Source organism: Camelina sativa, chromosome 1 (genome assembly GCF_000633955.1).
Source record: "Camelina sativa cultivar DH55 chromosome 1, Cs, whole genome shotgun sequence".
Taxonomy (NCBI): Eukaryota; Viridiplantae; Streptophyta; class Magnoliopsida; order Brassicales; family Brassicaceae; genus Camelina; species Camelina sativa.
Genome location: NC_025685.1, coordinates 18,646,015 through 18,651,885, shown reverse-complemented (window position 1 = coordinate 18,651,885; position 5,871 = coordinate 18,646,015).

The following is a 5,871-nucleotide window of genomic DNA, read 5'->3' as shown; positions in this document are numbered from 1 at the left end:
ATTTGACTGTTGTTGTAATGGAAAAAAAGAGAAATAGCTTGGGTTTCTATTTTGGGGATGTTTCCATAAATAGGAAGTTTCCAGAAAAAAAAAGGTTCCAGAGTTAGAAAGTTTCTAAAAAGGAAAATTTTTGTGGAAAGTGTTGAGGTAGATCTAGTCGGGAGATATTCGATGGCATCAGACTTGTTTGCTCAAGGCCGTGAGGGCCCAACTCATGTGATACCGATAGCTCGATGGACTTTGTGGCCGGAGAGTGGGAGTGGTATGTTGCTTCGGATGACGATCCGAGAGCGCGCTTTAGGGTGACGACCCAAGAGCGGGATATTTGGGACTCCCTGGATACCGTAGTTGTGAGCTGCGGCTCGGCAGTGAGCTGGTATGTCTCGAGGGTTTCGACCCGAGAGCGGGGGGAGTGTGTGTGAGTGACTTACTGGATGTCGTAGCTTAAGGCGGTTGGCCTGATAGCGAGCCGGCATGATTCGTTGGTTGCGACCACGGACGGGAGAAGCACTGGGTTGTGAGAAAATAGGGTCTTGGATGTGAGTGTATTGGCTAGAGGGAGACCTCGGGGTTCAGTCGGAGGTGTGCAGGCTGTCGCAACAGTTGCACGGGAAACCTTGGCTGATTGTTTTCAGTCCAGTCAGGGAATGTGCGGGCCGTGTTGATGGTGGCACGGGGTCCTTGACGGATGGACGATGCTGCGGGATTCGAGGATGAATCCTTGTTGGTGGGGGATAATTGTAACATCCGCGAACCAGATATGGCATTTTTGGTCTGAGTGTCGATCGACACCCTTGGTGTATCGATCGACACCAATAATTCCAGTTTCGATTGGTTTGTTTTAATTGCTGTTTGGTTCAATTAGAAACCCCTAAACCAAGTATATAAGTGGAGAAGCGACGAATTAAGGGTTTTAGGGTGTGTTGTTTTGTCGTCGTTGGGTGAGAAAAGAGAGAAAAAGGAGAGAAAGTGTTTGAGAGTGTTTATGTGAGATTTTGGGTCTGTTCTTGGTGTTTTTGGAGAGATCTATAGCGGTAGAAGGGAGAGCTGTTGCTGGGAACGAAGGAGAAGCTTCCTAAGGTGTTGGCTCCACCGTTTCTCATTCAAATCTTCCTGTAAAAGAGGTGAGAGCTTGACCATGGCTGATCTAAGCTTGAGATCTCTTTTGTTTGGTTGTTCTTTGTCTATTTGTAGTGTTTGCTTGCTTGGGTTTGTTGTTTTAGTGATTCTCATAGGTTCCTGAGGCGATTGGGAAAGTTTGAGACGGTTTTGTGTTGATTCGAAACGGAGGATCGACGTTCAGATTTGTGCAGTTCGCGTCTGCAGAGGCAGTGTTGATCGACACCAGTGTGGTGTCGGTCGACACCCTTTTGTGTTAGCGTCGGTCGACACCAGGTTGTGTTAGCGTCGATCGACACCAGTCCGGTGTCGGTCGACACCACTCTTAACCGATTATGAGTTTGTTGTTTGATGTGTTGATTGTGTTTATTGGCTCAACTTAACAATAGAATCTCAGTTGCTTGTGTGTTTAGTCCAGTAGATGGGAGGATGACCTCACTGAGTATTTATAATAATACTCATGCATCTCAATATGTGTTTGTGGTGCAGGTAAAGACAAAGTGTGATCGTGAAATCAGGGCGATGAGGAGGAGGATGTTCTAGAGGCTTGATTGATTGTGGTCTAGCTATTGTTAGGTTGCTAGTGTTGAGTTGATAGAACATTGTAGGATGTTGGAACTTAGTTATTTCATTGTTGGTTATGGATTATTTCAATGTTGATTATTGGATTGTTATTGTTGAGATTCTTATTTGTTTATTGGAATTGTTTCTTAGAACCTGACCAAAGGGAGAATTTGTTTTGTGTGTTTTGAGATCACTGAGCGATTCTGGCGTTTACGGATATTGAGTTAAACAATTAACATGTTACCAGTGTGTCTTCCAGCGTCGAGAGTATGCTAATGCTTTTCTGTTTTCTGGTAATAAGGAGCTTCACAAATATTTTAATGGTGATTTCTGACAACAATATATATAGTTGGACTCTTAACTTAATAGCACATATTGTAGTCTGTATGTACATTCCTCACAAAACTTCGTACACTAATGCTGGTTAAAGAGTCTTTTTCATTCTGGCTGATTCCCACAAAAACCAAATTAAAGAGCTATCTAATTTGAGGATATTTAGGTTTAACATCGAGGAGAAGACACACTAATAGACTGTTGTACGTTAAGAATAATAAAAATTACATGAATAAGTAATAGTTCAGAAGAATGCACTCTAACATACTGTTTAGAGTCTTCTTCACATCTTTATGATGCATGGTTAATCATAGGATATTCATATGCTTGAAATGTATGGATTCATATGCAATCAACTTGTTACTTCCAATGAACACTTCTAGTTTTGGAGTTCATTAACTTTACAAACTCGTAAAAAACTTGAAGCACAAATATATATGCACGTACAATGTTTTAAAAAATCCGCTGTAGCACATTGATTTAAACACAAATTGGATGAAAAGGATAATAATTCCTTTCACAGATGAGTTCCGGATTCAAACTCCATCAATGGTAGATGGGAACATTTAGTCCCCTAAAACCAATCTTTGTCTTCTTATATACAAACACGAAATTAAGACTGGGTGTTAATTTAATTATTAACTATTTTAAATTAATAGCAGTTTAGTTTTCTTACATTTGTGGCTTCTTGTTACGTTGGTGAGGAAGTTAACTTTGATTTGGATTCTGGTATTTTTTGCTAATTTTTTTTTCTTTGCAAAATAATTTTCTCTTTTTGTTGAACAAATTAGAGAGATTGCCTTTGATGTTTGATCACTCTGATGACCTACCAAGTAAAAATAATTGGTAGGCTTAAAATGTTAATTAACCAAAAAAAACTTAGAATGTCGTTTTGAAAGTTGAACTGTTGTAGTAGGTTTAAACCACTACATATATACATACGTGATGATATGACGATCAACAAAATACCAATATATATGTCCAATTTCTCTTTTTCCTATTTAACAAAGGAAAAAATACTAAAAAAAACCTGAAATTATTTTTATTTGGACGTATATTATCTAATTGTTTTGGATTATAATCAGTCCCGTCTCAAATAAATGTTAGACCCTAGATGAACTGAATTTTTTGGATCTTCACAAGAAATAATTTTTTTTTTTGGTCCCCTTTACTCAAGGGTTTTTTCCAAATTTTGGAATGGTCCCTAGGCTTTCGCCTCTCTCGCCGCCCCTTGAACCGAGACTGATTGTAATAAAAATACACTAAATAATAAAAATGCGTCATTTAAAACCCAAAACAATAAATGTTGTTATTTTCATATCTACGATTTTTCAACAAATTTAAAGTTCCAATTTTACCCTGGTCATCTAAATTAATTTTTAATTCTTCATATAAAAACTCTCGATTTTCTTTTAACCATGTCAAACCAGGAATTAACCCCGGTTATCTCTCTTCTTTCTCTCTTCTTCCTAATTAATTGACATTAAGATCAAGTTCCTCTGTTTTACTCGACGGTCTCGTTTCTTCAGCCATGATCTCCTCTCATCTCCTCTCCCAACGAACTCCTTCCAAAATTTCACTCTCAAAAAGACGACCAAGCAAGTACGATCAAACCATCGGTCTCATCTCTCTCCATCTCATACCCATCTCTCTCCCACAACTCTGCTTTCTTCTACGAAGCTTTCAACGCCGACATCACCATCACCGGGTAAGATGGACCTGATCCGCATTCTCGAAAAATTCATCTCATCTCTTCCATCAACGATCTCGGCGTCACTCTCCATTTTCCTTCTTCTAGCCTCAGATTCTTCCTCGTTAGTTCCTCGTTAGAGGAAGCCCCTTCATCACCTGCTCCACTAACTCCTCCATCACAATGGGGCTGTTCGTTTGGTTACCGCACGTACATGCGGCTGCGGTAGACGCAAGTATTGTTGTTCGTTATGTAGTCGCAAGTTCTGCGTCAAAACGCAGCGACAAACGCAGCGTCTTGTGACGAAAATATTTAGACGTTAGTTTAATTCAGCGTCTATGACTAAAACACAGCGTTATATATGGTATATGACAAAAATAACCTTATTATTTTTGAGAAATCACAGATAAACCTAACCCTAAATCAGTCTCTCTTCACGGCGAAGCTCAGCCAAGCTCGGCCTTAGCTTCTTCTTTTACGACAAAGCTCCGATCTGCTCTATCTCTCTCCAGTCTCCATATCTCTCTCCCAATCTGTGAGTTTCTTCGTCTCTCTCTAATTCCTTCTCCATCTCCATGTATATTGGTTTTTTGCTTCACTTAATTTGGGATTTGAATTGTTGGATTAGCATGATAAGGGTTAAGATTCATTGGGTTAGCATGATTTAGTTCACTTTCACTGAAATTAATCGATACCCAGTAGGTTAAGATTCAATGGGTTAGCAATATAAGGGTTTCTTCTTTCTCTCTCTTTGACTTTACTTGGGTTAATGTTATTGGCAATGGCTGATGTGTGTGTATTGGTCTGATATGAATCCATTCCTTTGCTGCTACTACTCGTTTATTGCAATGGTAACTACGGTTCGTTTTTTTGTTTGTTGCTACTACTCGTTTTTTTGTTGCTACTACTCGTTTATTGCAATGGTAACTACGGTTCGTTTTTTTTGTTTTTTTTTATTGCTGATGTGTGTGTATTGGTCTGATATGAATCCATTCCTTTGCTGCTACTACTCGTTTTTTTGTTCGTTATTACTTAGTCGAGACTCATCATCTCTGTTTATGTGTGTGATATGTATGTATGTGATATGTATGTATGTGATATGTATGTATGTGATATGTGTGTATGTGATATGTTTAGCACTTGTTTAACACTTGTTTGTTTGGCTTTTGATGATTTCTCAGGTTAAAACTCAAGTGTTTTGAGAAAGAAGATGTCTAAAGATGTAAGTGTTTTGGCTTTTATCTTAGTGTTTGGTTTGGATCTTAGTGGTTGTCGTTTCATATTTTTTTATGCATTGTTTTAGAGTTGGACAGATGATGAAACTCGATTATTCTTTCAACTTTATGCGGATGAGAGAAAAAAAGGAAATAGAACAAGTGTAGGAATGAATCAAACTGGGAAAGATACCATCATGAAGAAGTTTGAAGAGAAATTTAAGAGGGGATTTAACAAATGGATCCCTCATTTTAAGAATAAGTATGATTCGTGTAAGAAAAAGTACGCCACCTTTAGAACGTTAACTCATAGTAGGCCTTAGGCTCGGTATGATGATATGGGAAGGTTGGAGATGTCAGATGATTGGTGGAAGCAACGGATAGAGGTACTTGCTTGTGCTATATATGCTTGTTCTTTTGATCACAGTCTCTTCTTAATGTAGTTACTCTGCCTAAGTTTAGTAGTATATAACACTCCTTTGTTTATGCTTTATAGGAATGGCCTGCAGCAAGAAAATTTAGAAGCAAAATGATTGCTAATATGGATGTGTTTGAAGAAGAATTCCGTTTGGTAGTAGTGACTGGAGCTGAAGGATGGAGCGGTCAAACTGGAGAAGCTAGTTTAAATTCTACAGTGGATGGAGATGATGATGATGAAGTTGATTTTGTTGACAAAGATATGCCAGCACCGGTAGAGAAACAAACTCAAACACAAACCCAAGTTGGAAGTTCAAGAGCAAAAAAAAGGCGTAGGGAGAAAGATATGGCTGTTGAAGCTGTTATAAAACGGACCGAAGCTCTTGNCGGATATGAACCCATTCCTTTGCTGCTACTACTCGTTTATTGCAATGGTAACTACGGTTCGTTTTTTTGTTTGTTGCTACTACTCGTTTTTTTGTTGCTACTACTCGTTTATTGCAATGGTAACTACGGTTCGTTTTTTTTGTTTTT